At 47.0% G+C, this 15,853-nt stretch overlaps 1 long non-coding RNA gene across 2 annotated transcripts in view; it reads left to right on the top strand.

Annotated features, from left to right (window-relative positions):
- The first annotated feature begins 7,681 nt into the window (after positions 1 to 7,681).
- The window catches only part of LOC115029730 (uncharacterized), a 12,082-nt gene continuing 3,910 nt past the window's right edge, over positions 7,682 to 15,853 (top strand). Inside the window, exons 1-4 of one of the 2 annotated variants that reach the window (XR_003835282.2) lie at positions 7,682 to 7,725; positions 8,181 to 8,503; positions 12,103 to 12,235; positions 14,078 to 14,217. This is a non-coding gene — a long non-coding RNA (uncharacterized LOC115029730). Of the gene's footprint in view, positions 7,726 to 8,180; positions 8,504 to 12,102; positions 12,236 to 14,077; positions 14,218 to 15,853 lie in introns of those variants that run through there. The other variant, XR_003835284.1, reaches the window with a different exon arrangement.

The following is a 15,853-nucleotide window of genomic DNA, read 5'->3' as shown; positions in this document are numbered from 1 at the left end:
ACAGAAGACACATTTGAGAATGAATGTTGTTGACAGGTGTCGATAGAACCACATGTGTTTTCTCCAACCTGTGAAAGGACATGAACATACAATATTCCAAACCTATGATAACACCTGCCCCATGGTGTGATGGGATCGCCTAGGAAGCAAAGGTCCTTGGTTAGTAGTAGTGTTGTTGAGACAGGGTCTCAGGCTGACATCCAGCTATGTAAGCTAGGACGACCTTGGGTTTCTGAGTCTGCTGTCTTTATCTCCTAAATACTGACCCACAGCCATGCCCCACCACACCTAGTTATGCAGTGCTGCAGAATAAACCCAGGAAGTTTGCCTATGCCTAGCAAGCACCCTACCTACTAAGTAACCCGAGCTGGGCCTCTGTCACTGGTGATGTGAAGAGCTCCTGTGTGCTCACCAGCATCATTCATACTTTTTCCCCATCATGATAACTCAGAACATGGCTGTAACCAAATGTCATGGCTTCTTAAGTAAAACTAAACTTCTCTCATAGGACTGGCAGCTGCTGGGCTTGAACCCAGGACCCTGTGCACGCTAAATGTATACTCTGTCATACGCTGCAACCCAACCTCAGACTCTCAGTATATGTATCTGCTGTTTAATGACGAGATCAGGACACCTGGCTAGTCTGTCACCTCAAGCACTCATCAGCTCTTTGTGTCAGAGCCTGAAAACATTTTCCCATGTCATTAAAAATGTTTTTATCCAGGTATCATGGTGCATCCCAGTACTGGGAGTGCAGAATCAGACAGAGCTCTAAAACTGAGGTCAGTCTGGGCTATATAACTTTGGACCAGTCAGGGTTACATAATAGATCCTGTCTCAGAAAGTGAACTTTGCATCGTGCTAGGATAGTCCTTAGGGCCTTTGTCATTGCTATGTCCTGTGTTCATGCTTCAAAAGGAACGTAACTGTGAAATGACCTGTGTCCTCTTTGCTTCTGCTTTCTTCAGCTCTTCTATCTCTGCTACAAACCATCTGCTTAGCCCATTAGAACACTTAATTCCATACACTAGCAAGATTTTGCTGAAAGGACCCAAATATAGCTGTCTCTTGTGAGACGATGCCGGGGCCTAGCAAACACAGGAGTGGATGTTCACAGTCAGCTATTGGATGTATCACAGGGCTCCCAATGGAGAAGCTAGAGAAAGTACCCAAGGAGCTAAAGGGATCTGCAACCCTATTGTCGGAACAACATGATGTACTAACCAGAACCCCGGAGCTCTTGTCTCTAGCTGCATATGTATCGAAAGATGACCTAGTCTGCCATCAATGGAAAGAGAGGCCCATTGGACTTGCAAACTTTATATGCCCCAATATAGGGGAATGCCAGGGCCAAAAGAATGGGAATGGGTGGGTAGGGAAGTGGGGGGGCGCTATGGGGGACTTTTGGGATAGCATTGGAAATGTAATTGAGGAAAATATGTAATAAAGATATTAAAAATTAAAAAAAAAGAACACTTAATTCATGGAGCAAAGGGTGGCCTGAAGGATCCCAGACTAGAAAATAAAGCAACTTAAGTGGGGGCAGGGAGTTGCTGGTGCCCTGATGAGTTATCACACACAAGCACTTGCCTTCCTTCTCTGTCTCTTTCTCAGGTTCTGGTTCTCACCCCCATAGACAAGTCACAAAAGAAGGGTCTCTCAGGTAGGCAGCTTTGTGGCTCCCTAGTGAATGAATGGCAGAGAGAGGACCCCCAAACACCTCCCATCCACAGTCGCTATGGAAGAACTTATGTACTGGTCAGTAAATGCTAAAAGTCCCCCACTGAAAACTCGAGGGGACTAGATCATGGCACAGTGCAGGCCTCTCATCCAAGCTCCAGATTTCCACACCAACCCCAGTAGAATCTGTGTGACAAGTTCCACAGATTGAGGCGAAATTTTCAAAAGGAGGCCTCCTGGAGCTGGTTGTGGAACTCTTGGCCAGGACAAAATATTGAGCCGTAGTTTTCATTGCAATTTTTCTGTTTTGTTTTCTCTTATTCCTTTTCTTATTTACATGTTTCTGGTAGCCTAGGCCAAGATCTTAAGCAAGAATAATGGGTAAGAAACCATCCCTTGCCGGGCGTGGTGGCGCATGCCTTTAATCCCAGCACTTGGGAGGCAGAAGCAGGCGGATCTCTGAGTTGGAGGCCAGCCTGGTCTACAGAGTGAGTTCCAGGACAGCTGGGCTACACAGAGAAACCCTGTCTCGAAAAACCAAAAAAAAAAAAAAAAAAAAGAAACCATCCCTTGAGATGGGGTTATTAACAGGACCTTATCTCTGGGGAAACCAATGCTTTACTTTATAAATTATTTACAAAATTATATAGTAGTAGTATGATAGATAAAAACCTTCCCAACAAAAAAATTTCATATGGCTGCATATGTGTCATTGGAAGTGGGCTTTGGTATATGGTAAAGAAAGCCTTAAATAAAAGAATTAAAATAGTTTAAATTTATGCATTGACTATTTATTAAAAAATCAGGTATTAAATGTTAAACAATAATTGATCATAAGATCAATTAACCTGCTCTTGGAAATCTGCCCCTAGCCTTGGATGACTGCCCCACTGAATACATCCTTTCAGAGCTGTAACACTTGGATGATTTCTAGTAATCATGATGTCACCTGTTCCGTCTGTGATTCACTGAATACGTCTTTTCAGAGTTGTAATATTTGCTTGATTTTTGTGCTTCACTATGCCAAATGATAATGATGGTATTTGTGATTGCTTCACTAAACACATCTTCTAAGAGTTGTAATATTTGGGTTTTTTTGTTTGTTTGTTTTTGTTTTTTTTGTTTTTTGTTTTTGTTTTTTTTTTTTTTTGGCTTTTTCGAGACAGGGTTTCTCTGTGTAGCCCTGGCTGTCCTGGAACTCACTCTGTAGACCAGGCTGGCCTTGAACTCAGAAATTCGCCTGCCTCTGCCTCCCGAGTACTGGGATTAAAGGCGTGCGCCACCACCACCCCGCTATTTGGGTTTTTTTTTAATGTATAAAAACCCCTGCTTGAGAGCTGCAAAATACACTCAGATTCAAACTGCCTCTGTGTTTGTTTCTGTTCGTCACTGCTGGATCCTTACCCACCTAGACTTCCAGGACCCTCATTCCAGGGACCCCCGTATCCGACTGGGGTGGTCTGTGGCACCAGAGTCCACTTTAGTTCCTGCACAGACACAGCCTGTGTCCTCAGGAGCTCAGGCAGAAAGGGGAACTTCCTGGTCATGGAAGTAGGAAGCCTGCTTGCATCAGAATGTTTGTTAGTTGTTTTCTGAGTCTTCATGAGACTCAGAGAACTGAGGGTCTGAGAGCAGTCTGCACCGTAAGTTTCAGTCCCAGAGCCAGTCTGCAGAGAACTTCTTACAGGTCGGGACTGGTGGTCCTATCTTGACCACTTGAGCTTTCTGAGTTGCGGCACCCTGGAATGCTCAGAGTTGCCCACAAATGGAAGCCATTAAATCCTACAGGGCCTCACTTTCCTTGTCTATAAAATGGACACAGTAACTCTTAAGTTAGACCCTACTGGCTATTGAATTCTTAAGAAAATGCATGGGGATAACATCCATGCCAATGGGAAAAGTCAGTGATGGAGCCTGTGCTCACTGTGGACTGGGACTCAGCTTGTTCCCAGCACCAACCAGACAGACAGAAAAGGAACAAGGGCTTGGTGTTGTCATATATACAGCACAATACCCTCCACCCCTTTCCTCCTCCTTAAGGAACCTCAGGCCCCTCTACCTGCTATCCTCTGGTTAATAAGCTGGATCACAGCCCTCAGACACTGCATGCCTTCGTTGTCCTCGTGCAGGGCAAAGGGCTACAGACAGTATCCCTGGTGATTTCTGACCTTAGGGAAGGTTGGGGCTGTGGCTACTCTGGTGTTTGTCCTGGTCTGCATGTATGCTTCTCTTGCACAATCCCCTGTTTCTATGCAGGTGACAAACAAGTTCCAGGAAGCCAGATCAACAGCAAAGTGACACAGCTCTGCTTATAGAGCTTCCATGAGGAAGCAGAGCCCCCTGGCCACAGCCAGCAGGAGCAGGGTCTGTGGCTGTCAAAACAGTCCCCCTAGTCTGTTCAGCACACTGACTGGAATTCTACCAATAGCACAGAGCCAGCAGGAAGCCATCTTTTGGGGTCCCAGTGGCCGCACATAGGAGAATGTATATATTGAAAAGAATATTTACAACAGATGTCAAAGAACTGACATAAAATTCTGGTCCTCAAAGGGAAGACTAACAAGGCTGTAGGAAGGGAGGCAGTGCTTTCAGGTCATCTATCTGCTAAGGGATCCTTATCTAAGATGCACAAGAAGCTCAGCATTCCCACTGCAATGACAGCCTGTTAAACAATAAGCAGAGGGTGTGAGAAGACCTTTCTCGCTCAAGTCCAAGTGGATCAAGGACCTCCACTGAAACTTATAGAGGAGAAAGTGGAGAAGAGGCTCAAACACATGGGCACAGGGGACAAATTCCTGAACAGAACAGCAATGGTTTGTGCTGTAAGATTGAGAATCGACTAATGGGACCTCATAAAATTGCAAAGCTTCTGTAAGGCAAAAGACACTGTCAATAAGACAAAAAGGCCACCAACAGATTGGGAAAGAATCTTTACCAATCCTAAATCTGATAGGGGACTAATTTCCAACGTATACAAAGAACTCAAGAAGCTGGACTCCAGAAAATCAAATAATCCTATTAAAAAATGGGGTACAGAGCTAAACAAAGAATTTTCAACTGAGGAATACCGAAGGGCTGAGAAGCACCTAAAGAAATGTTCAACATCCTTAGTCATCAGGAAAATGCAAATCAAAACAACCCTGAGATTCCACCTCACACCAGTCAGAATGGCTAAGATCAAAAACTCAGGTGACAGCAGATGCTGGTGAGGATGTGGAGAAAGAGGAACACTCCTCCATTGCTGGTAGGATTGCAAGCTGCTACAACCACTCTGGAAATCAGTTTGGTTCCTCAGAAAATTAGACATAGTACTACCTGAGGACCCAGCTATACATACCACTCCCGGGCATATATCCAGAAGATGCTCCAACTGGTAATAAGGACACATACTCCACTATGTTCATAGCAGCCTTGTTTATAATAGTCAAAAGCTGGAAAGAACCCAGATGCTCCTCAACAGAGGAATGGATACAGAAAATGTGGTACATTTACACAATGGAGTTCTACTCAGCTATTAAAATGATGAATTCATGAAATTCTTAGGCAAATGAATAGAACTAGAAAATATCACCTTGAGTGAGGTAACCCAATCACAAAAGAACACACATGGTATGCACTCACTGAGAAGTGGATATTAGTCCAAAATCTCCAAATAACCAAGATACAATTCACAGACCACATGAACCTCAAGAAGGAAGACCAAAGTGTGGGTGCTTCAGTCCTTCTTAGAAGGAGAACAAAATACTCACAGGAGCAAATATGGAGATAAAGTGTAGAGCAGAGACTGAAGGAAAGGCCACCCAGAGACTGTCCCACCTGGGGATTCATCCTATATATACAGTTACCAAACCCAGACACTATTGTGGATGCCAAGAAGTGCATGCTGAAAGGAGCCTGATATGGCTGTCTCCTGAGAGGCTCTGTCAGAGCCTGACATATACAGAGACAGATGCTCGACGGATGCTCGCAACCAACCGCTGGTCTGAGCACAGGATCCCCAATAGAGGAGTTAGAGAAAGGACCGAAGGAGTTGAAGGGGATTGCAACCCCACAGGAAGAACAACAATATCAACCAACCAGTCCCCCAAGAGATCCCAGGAACTAAGCCATCAACAAAGGAGTACACATGGCTCCAGCTGCATATGTTGCAGAGGATGGCCTCATCATGCATCAATGGGAGGAGAGGTCCTTGATCCTGTGAAGGCTCAATAGATGCTGCAGTGTAGGGGAATCGAGGGCAGGAAAGAAGAGGGAGGGAGTGGGTGGGTGGAGGAACACCCTCACAAAAGCAGGGGGAAGGAGGATTGGATGGGGATAACCCAGGGAGGAAGGAAACCCAGAAAGGGGATAACACTTGAAATGTAAATAAAGAGAATATCCAATTAAAAAAAGAGAGAAGTCAACATTGACCCCAGAGATACTAGTCCTTTAGCATGTATCCTCACTGTTGGGTTTTCAGGTAAGTCTAGGGTGTCAACACAGCAGGACATGTCCTTCTTTGGGACAGAATCGGTCTGTCCACCTGTAGCTGATCTGCTGGTAGGTCCCAATGCCTGTGCTCCCTTAGGCTGTCTTCAGCAAGGTTTCTCTCCATGCCAGAGACCCGGCGTACAACTGGGGTGTGCTAACCCTGAGTCTCCATTATCGACTTCAGATTTAAGTGGTGCAGCTTAGGTGTGTGCGGGATGTTGATGCTCCAAGCCATATGCAAGGAACCTACACAAACTCCAGAGTCATAGAGGCTAGGCTCCCTCCCTGCCGTGCTGTCTCCCTAACCAGAGGCTTCAGCCTCTGCTCTGCAGGGCACCAGGCATGCTGGTCTTGGCACAGTCTGGCTTCCAGCTCTGATCCTTCTGTCTCCCATTGCCAATGCAGGGATTATACGCACGCTCCATCACCCCTGGGATTCTCTGGGAATATTTTCTTATTATAGTGATTGTATCTTCCTCTCCTTGCTCAGATTTGCCTTAGTTGAAGCCTTTTTTGCATTGTTCAAGATGGCACTGCATCTGTGCCTCTTTAGCAGGAAGCCACGGGCTACCTTGCATTCTGAGGACTCAGCCTCAGTGGGACGGTTTTCTAAGGGGAACAAAATCAAGGAAGCCTCCATTTGCCAGCTGGACTCAGTCAGTGTGATGTAGGACAGCTGACCTGGCCAGTTGACCCCATGCCTGGATGCTGAACCTGGAGGAATGCAGCACCATCCACAGTGAGCCACGCACATGGGAATGTGGCAGTCTTAACCTGTTCTCAGAAAACAGGTCGAAATCTGACTGGGTTAGCTTTGCTTACTCAACTTCAAAGCCACTTCCACGTGGACCACAGCCCTGCCAACCAGATTGGCTTATCTGCAAGCTAATATTTGCGTGTGCTCATCAGTTGTCCGGGGGGAAGCTGACAGACAGTAGCCACATTCCAACATCCCACCAGTGGAGAAAGGAGCACTGCCCACATCCCTCCCATGTCCCCTGGTCCCCTTAGCCCTGAGAAAGCCATGTGAATGCATGTCACAGTCCTCCTCCCCAAAGCACCTGAGTCGGGATTTCGTCCCCACAAGGTAGGGCTGCGACGTTAGCCTGAGATACCAGCCCAACCACACACATTTTTCCTCCAAATGGCTGATGTCATATGTCTATGTGGCTGATGCCATGTGTCTATATGGCTAATGCCATCTGTCCACGTTAGTTTCCTAGGGCCTCTGTGGGGATTGATTCAGGATCAGAAGGCAGGGGAGTCTTTCCTAACACATTAACTTCAGATTAGACCCGTGTACAGCAGGTTTTTATCTGATTTTTCATCTCCCTCATTCACTTTCAATTCACCATCTGCCCAAAGTGTCATCAGACACCAAAGACTGGTGCCCGGTGGTGTTGCAACCAGCACCTAGATAAGGGTTCTGCAATGCTCAGACTTCAACAGAAACAGGAGAAGCTGAAGGGGGAGGGGTGCATCCATCCCAGGCTCTGCGGTTACTCCCAGAGGAGAAATGACCTAACAGAGATTCGTGGGAGGTAGACAGGAAAATCGGCAAGCTTCTTTGAGAATGTGAGGCTCAAATCTTGAGGGACTGTGCTCAGAGGCTGGGGGAGGGGGTGTTAAGGAGCTGGCAGAGCCATGGGACCCCAGGGCCAGGCATCTCGCCACCAGGAGGGACGTGCTACAAGGACTCCAGTCCTGATACAGGGCAAACAAGCACAAAACAAGCTGGCGTGTACTCTGGTACCTACAGGACAGTGGTGCTACAAGTATCTCTTTGGGTCTAGGTCCCAGAGGCTACAATCAACCCTAAAGGCTTCAGAAAACACCATGTTCCCTTCAGCAAGTAAAATAAGACTCATGGTGTACACCCATTGTACATGGTGCTTTTACATAAAGGCCATTTTCCTATATTGTATATTATTGTAGATCTATATTGTATATTATGTAGATTCCTCCCTCCTGTGGCTCCCTACCCTCTCCCATTTTTCCTTTTGAAAACTAGCTTCTGTTTTTTTCCCCAGGTCCTGGATGACTCTGAAAGCACAGCCATTGTGCTTTTAGACCTGGCCTGAGAGTTCACACAACACAGCAAGTACGCTTGGATTTGATGTGCCTCATGACGTGGGAGTGGATATCTTGTCTTCCAGCTGGCCAAGTCCCCAAGCACAGCTTCCTGATGTGAGAAACAGCCTGTACCCTGAGGAACCTGCCCACAGGACATTCCCTGAGGCCTCAGGAGATGAGGGCACTCTATGACGAGGAAGCCTGATTTGTAGCCAGCTCTGCACGGTGTGAATCCCAAGGTGCTGACCTAAGGGCTCCGGGGCTCCTACAGTGGAAACAGGTAGAGGGCTCTCCCTGAACTGCCTTGCCTGGGAGTAAATTACTATCAAAGGCGTCTGCAAAGCCATGCACAGGAAACAGGAAATCGCCAGGAAAGTTTCTGCTGTCTTAGGGATTGGAATTTCCCCAAAGGCTGAGACAGAGTAAGAGCTTTAGCCCTTAGTTTGGAGCTGTGGGGGAGGCCAAGACTTTAGGGAATGGGGTGGAGATGGGAGGTTATTGGATGAAACCCTGTAAGAGGGTTATGAAATCACAGACCTTTTTTTCCTCATATTCTAACTATGAGCTTCCTATACCACATAAACCTGCTGTCATGTGCTATGCTCAGAGCAATAGGACCAGTCAGCCACAGACTAGAGCCTCTACAACGAAACCTTTTCAGGTTTGGGGTGTTTGTTTGTTTGTTTGTTTGTTTTAGTTTGGTTTTTTCGAGGGAAGGTTTCTTGGTGTAGCCCTGGCTGTCCTGGAACATGCTCTGTAGACCAGGTTGGCCTTGAACTCATGGAGATCTGCCTGTCTCTGCTGGGACATAAGGCATATGCCGTCACCGTCTGGCATTTCCTGTTTTTAATATAATAATTTCTGTTATTTTGTCACAGTCAGAAAACCAACACAAGTCCCAAACAGGTCAAGTGACAGATGGGAAAAGGAACACAGGGCAAGACACTGGATCAGCTGGGAATACCAGTGGGCCCTGGGACCTACTTGGGGATGGGGACCATGTATGGTAGCTGTATGAGAGATTTCTAGGGCTGTCACAACACACTCCCATGAGTGGATGGCACATTTCTCACAGTCGGGGAAACTGGAAGTCTATGGTCGAGATGACAGCTGGAATATTACTTGCTTTTCTCATCAACTCATTTGAGATACCGAAGAGAAACAAGGAGGGATGGCTTATTTTAGCTCATGGTTCAGTCTGTCATGGCAGGGAAGGCAAAGTAGAGGGGTTCGTTCATAGAGACAGGGGACTGGAGTGAGGTGGCTCATGTCACATCAGACCCAGAAAGAGTGAGATAGGATGGATCCCAGGATTGGTGTCACCAAAGTCCTGCCTTGTGTCACCTGCTTTAGCCAGACAGGCCCCACTTTCTAAAGGCTTTGGGCCTCTAGGAACAGCACTGACAACTGGGAGCAAAGCAGGAAGCTGTGGAAGACATTTCAGAGTCAAACCATTAAGAACAGCAGGGTTTGAGCCGGGCGTGGTGGCGCACGCCTTTAATCCCAGCACTTGGGAGGCAGAGGCAGGCGGATTTCTGAGTTCGAGGACAGCCTGGTCTACAAAGTGAGTTCCAGGACAGCCAGGGCTACACAGAGAAACCCTGTCTCGAAAAACCAAAAAAAAAAAAAAAAAAAAAAAAAAAAGAACAGCAGGGTTGGTCCTCAAAGGCAGCTTCCTTTGGCTTCCAAATGGTGTCTTCCAAACTCTACACAGCATTGCCCTCTGTATAAGCTGTCTCTGCATCCAAAGTTCCTTTAAGAACAATCTAAATACTTATTTATTTATTTATTTATTTATTTGTATGTGTGTATGTGCACTTGTGTGTGTAGGCATGGGTGCCTATAAGCATGCATGGAGGCCAGAAAAGGGCACGGAGTGTTCTCCTGTATCATCCTGCTCACTTCCAGGAGGCAGGGTCTCTCCCCACACCTCAGTCTGCTATTCTCCACTAAATGGAATAACCAACCGCAGGAATTCTCCTGTCTCTGCTCCCTTTCGGAGCTCGGTACCTGTGTGCTGGGAACCAAACCATACTCTTATTATTGTTAACAATATTGTTATTATTGTAAATATTATTGTTAACAGTAATAATAATTATTGTTAACATGGTCTTACCATGTCAGCTCCCCAGACCCCCAAATCTTGCCTTTTAATAAAGACACTGGCTATGTTTGGTTATAGCTGATGTGTTTTATAAAGCCAAGGATATGTTTCATACAGTGTGGTATGGTGTGTTGGGAGGGGATGCCTCAATGTGCCCATGCTGAACACCACCACCCTCACTCCACCCTCAGAGGTACCAGTCATAGGACGATGGGTGTAGTATAGAATAGAGTTTATTTGGGGGCATGGGAAGGGGAGTTGAGACAGGAGTAGAGGCAGAGAAAGAGAGGGGACAGAGAAGGATAGAAAGAGAGAAAGAGGGGCTAGTGAGATGGCTCAGCCGGTAAGAGCACTGACTGCTCTTCCAAAGGTCCTGAGTTTAAATCCCAGCAACCACATGGTGGCTCACAACCACCCATGATGAGATCTGACGCCCTCTACTGTCATGTCTGAACAGAGCTAATAATAAATAAATAAGACAGACATAATAATAAATAAATCTTTGGGCTGGAGCAAGAAGGAACTGAGTGAGCAGAGTTGACCAAAGCAAGCAGGCTGACTGGAGCAAGTGGGGTTGACTGGAGCAAGTAGATATCCTAAATAAAATTTCCAACAACCACATGAAGGTGCACAACCATCTGTACAACTACAATATGCTCATATACATAAAAATAAATAAATAAATAAATCTTTTAAAATAAGAAACAGAGAGAGGAGAGAGGGAGGGAGGGAGGGAGAGAGAGAGAGAGAGAGAGAGAGAGAGAGAGAGAGAGAAAGAGAGAGAAGCCAAACAGTCCCTTTTATAGCAAGCCAGGCCTACCTGACTGTTGCTAGGTAACTGCTGGGCGAAGTGTAGAAGGAATGCCAAAGGGCCACCCCCAAATGGCCTCATCTTGACTGGATGGCCTCAGTGAAGACCCCATCTCCAAGAACAGCCCTGGAGGTCAGGACTCCAGTAGGAGATGATTTGAAAAGAGGTAGGACATGGTCACATCTTTAACAGTAATACCTAGAGTTTTCTCTAGGATCTGCTCGCGAGCACTCTCCCGCCTCCCTGCTCACACCCCCTACGCCCCCTCCCCCTGCATCTATCAAGTGCTGACCATCACCAGCTTGCCCATTTGGTCACAGTTATCAGGTGACTAAACTAGAAGATCGAAGTCACCATAACCATTTGGAGAGGCTGCTGAGCCCATGGCTCCTGCTAGGAATGGTGTGCACCTTGCAGTTTATGAGGAGGGGCTGTGCTGTGTTGGGAAACTGTGGCTTGCTGCTGTCATTAGTGCCGTGGGGTAGGTGGAGGCATGGGACAACGAGGGTATCCAGAAGCTACAAGACAGGGTTAGTGGTGTGTGACCAACAGGTTTTTACCGTTGTGCGCATTTGAAGGATGGGGTCAACATGGGACTGTTTCCAAGGACCCATTTCCCCCGTGCCATGAACTGTTCTGAGAAGCCCGGACTGAAGTGGGCAGTGGGAATTACATCTGCTCACGGTGGAGAAGGGCATGACACCTGCTCACGTGGAGAGTGACCATGGTTCTTTCATGGTGCTGGGGCACTGTCACTGTGCTAGAGCACTGTCACACGGTGCTGGAACAGACATAGCCACTGAGGCCCTGTTGTTGGGAGCCAAGTGGTTCACAGGGTGCAGAGTCCTATAGGCTGAGCCTCAAGTGACATTAGTTCTTCACAGCCACATGGCCCCCAGGTCCGATTTCCTGCTCTCTGAAAGTCTTTCAGGCTACTTGTACCCTTTCATTGTTCCTCTTCCAGGAACTTGCTGGAGCCGGTCCTGACCTGTAAATCCTGAACCAGAAGATTGGGTAGAGCATGACACCTCCCCCCAGGGGTTGGGAACAGAAGTGTTACCACCCATGCCTTCTACAACAGTGGACACACACCTAAGGTGAGCTAGCACTTGGAATGTGGCTGGGTAGCCATGAGAATAAAATTGGAATTGCATTTAAGTAATTTAGATGTCAACATTCACAGGTGGCATACGGCACTGTGTGGGCCACCAAACATGAGCACTGAAGCACAGAGTCACAGTGGTCGGCCTTAGTGGGGACTGACCAAGGTCATAGGTAGTCCAGGAGCCTGGACCTCCTCAAACCAAGAAGGGGGGAAACCCAGGACCAAAGCACCCATGAGTTGGCATCTTGTTACTCCACACGTCCTGTGACAGAGATGCCAGCGTATCGGTCTGAAGAAACAATGCATTAAGTGGCTGTGGGTACGCCAAACTTTTGGCCAAGACACCGAGGGAAGCCAAAGAAAATGCCACGAACAGATTGCCAAGAGATGTAGGCTGTCTTCGCCGAGAGAGCTTCTACTTCCGAGTCCAGTCTAAGTCAGGACTTTAAGAGTAACAAATAAGGGGGGCGGTTCAGAGGTCCTGAGTCACAGCCTGGCAGTGGTGGTGCGCAGAAACCCTGCCTCAAAAAACAATAAAGAGTAACAAATTAATGATCAGACCTTGGTGGGGGTAGTGTTGAGACCAGGGAGAAGAGATGGTGCAGCAGTCAAGATGCCCACCAGCAAGCCTGATGACCTGATGTGATCCTTGGAACCCGCATAAAAATCTGTATGTGACACCACCCATTAGAAATCCTGGCATGCCTACCAAGGTGGAAGGTGGAGATAGGAGAATCCTCCAGAATCAAATACGCTGAACTGCAGCAGAAACAAGATAGATCCTGCCTCAAAAACAAGGCTGAAGGAGAATTGGTTGACCTTGACACAAGCGTGTGACTCATATGCACACACACACACACACACACACACACACACACACACACACTTAAAAAATACTCTTTTGTTTGTTTTTAAAAGTAAACGTATTTATTACAGGGCTTGGCAAATGCCTCTAATTTAGGTCTCAGGAACCTGAGGCAGAAGTTCAAGCTAGCCTGAGTTACTCAGTGGAGACCCTGTTTCAACAACAAAAAACAAGAAACAAAACAAAACAAAAACAACTCTCTGCCCAGACTTCCCTGAAGTCCTTACGTAGCAGCTCGTAGCAGCTCACCCATTAAGAAGGCATCTAAGCCCTCCCACTGAAGGAACAACCAGCCACACACTGATCATCTCAATGCTTTTAACCTGTGCAGGTCTATCGTCTATCGTGACATTTATGATTCTCAGCTTCTGCCAGTATGGACCATCAGAGCACAAACTCCATGTTCTGCTCAGAACTCAGGGCTAGCAGTCGCCTGTCCAGGCTGTAAAAGGAACCAGAAGCAAATGCTGGTGGCAGTGTCCCCTAGGGGCTCTGTCTGGCACAATGCCCTTCTGAGAGAGCTATTAAAGGCTCTGGAAGGCTATAAATACCAGCAGGTCTGAACAGGCAAACATTTAGTGCCCTCTAGTGGCAGATTGTAAAATTGCAAACACACAGAAAGAGATCCACCAAAGAAGTCCAAGAAGGCCACTTCATATTCCTGAAAACACCAAAGCCCCACTTAGAACGTGTATAGTTACGGGTCAGGGAAGGTAGTCTGTCCTGTCTGCTTTTGGGCTCTGGCACCCATATTGAGTTCAAATTTCTGTTCCTACAGCCTGGAAGCTTCCAGGTTCCTCCTACTAAGGGAGGGAGGGGGGCACAGATAAGGACACACACACATACACACACACACACACACACAGAGAGAGAGAGAGAGAGAGAGAGAGAGAGAGAGAGAGAGAGAGAGAGAGAGAGGAGTTAACAGCTGTACCATTATAGATCTTTTTGGATCCCTCTTTATTCCAGAAATCAGAACATCCAGGATTTTATGAAGGTATATGCACGGTGTACCTGTGTTGTCTGAGGTGGAACCTTATACTCCTGTGAGTAAAACTCCTGAGTTTCTGCAGGAAACATGAACATGTGTGTTCCTAGGATAACCAAGGACAGAGCCACAGGGTCAAGCTTGCTGCTGTAATGTAAGTTATATTGGGAAACTATCACAAGCGATTAAAACTTGTTGAAAGTAGACTCTAGTTCCTATAACCAGTCCTGTCCTGAGCCAGGCTGTCTGGGAGAGGGAAACCCAGCAAGCAGCAAAGGGCCTGGAAGACATTGAGTCCTTGAGACTGTCTAGAAGACAGGCCATTTCCAGCAGGGTTTATCATGCTACAAAAATGCCCACAGAAGGGCTGAGAGATAGCCCAGCGGTTAAGAGCATTGACTGCTCTTCCAGAGATCTGGAGTTCAATTCCCCGGTAACCACATGATGACTCACAACCATCTGTAATGGAATCTGGTGTCCTCTTCTGGTGTGTCTGAAGACTGTGACAGTGGCCTCACATACATAAAATAAATAAATCTTACAAAAAAAAAAAAAAAAGCCCACAGAGGGAACAAGAAGCACAGTGCACATCCACTGAGAGAAAGGCCTCAGGTGGGAGCACCGGCCAACTGCCTCAGCCTCAGGTGGGAGCATTGCCTTGGGCATTGCCTTGGGTGTACTGGCTGGTTTTGTGTGTCAACTTGACACAGACTGGAGTTATCACAAAGAAAGGAGCTTCAGTTGGGGAAATGCCTCCATGAGATCCAGCTGTAAGGCATTTTTCTCAATTAGTGATCAAGGGGGAAGGGCCCCTTGTGGGTGGGACCATCTCTGGACTGGCAGTCTTGGGTTCTATAAGAGAGCAGGCTGAGCAAGCCAGGGGAAGCAAGCCAGTAAAGAACATCCCTCCATGGCCTCTGCATTAGCTCCTGCTTCCTGACCTGTTTGAGTTCCAGTCCTGACTTCCTTTGGTGATGAACAGCAATGTGGAAGAGTAAGCTGAATAAACCCTTTCCTCTCCAAGTGCTTCTTGGTCATGATGTTTGTGCAGGAATAGAAAACCTGACTAAGACAAATTGGTACCAGGAGTGGGGTGTTCCTGTGACAAACTGACCATGTTTTGGGGAGGACTTGGAAGGACTTTGGAACTTTGGGCTTGAAGATCCATTCATTGTTAAGAGCTCTGTCAGATGTTGTGTAGGAGCTCAAGATAATGTTGAGAACAGTGTAGAAGATGGAGGTCTGGCTTGTGAAATTTCAGAGGGAAAATTAAAGACTCTTTTCAGGACCATTGCTATTTTGATTGGGAAGATTCTGTGGTTCTGGTTAGCTGGGGCTGAAGAGTCAGCTGTGATTAACAAGATACCAGAACTACTAAAGTGAAACTTTTGCATTACTGGGACTATTGATGCTGGTTAGCTGGAGCTAAGAAATTAGCGGTGATGAGACCAGCATCATTGAGGTGACATCTTCTGGGAAGTGCTTTCTGAGAGCACAAAGAGGCTGTGTTCCAGAGATAGCCAAAGTTGTACCTCGTGCAGCAGCAGGGCTTGGTAATGTGTAAGAGTCACCCAGGTGGTACTGGTTTTGAAGGCATGAAGGGGTCCTGCAGAGCAGCTGAGGCTCAGCACTGTGATAGGCCATTGGTGAAGGCACAGCCTCAGTTGCAATTGATGGCCCAGGACAGAAGGGGTCATGCAAAGGTGTTGAGGCTTGGCACCATGAAGAGAGCCTATGAGAGGCTGTTGGTGAAGCCT

The sequence above is a fragment of the Mus caroli genome, unplaced genomic scaffold (assembly GCF_978045245.1).
Source record: "Mus caroli unplaced genomic scaffold, Mus_caroli_1 scaffold_18, whole genome shotgun sequence".
Classification (NCBI taxonomy): domain Eukaryota; kingdom Metazoa; phylum Chordata; class Mammalia; order Rodentia; family Muridae; genus Mus; species Mus caroli.
Note: the sequence above shows the minus strand (reverse complement) of the source record. Positions and strands in the feature narration are given on the sequence as shown.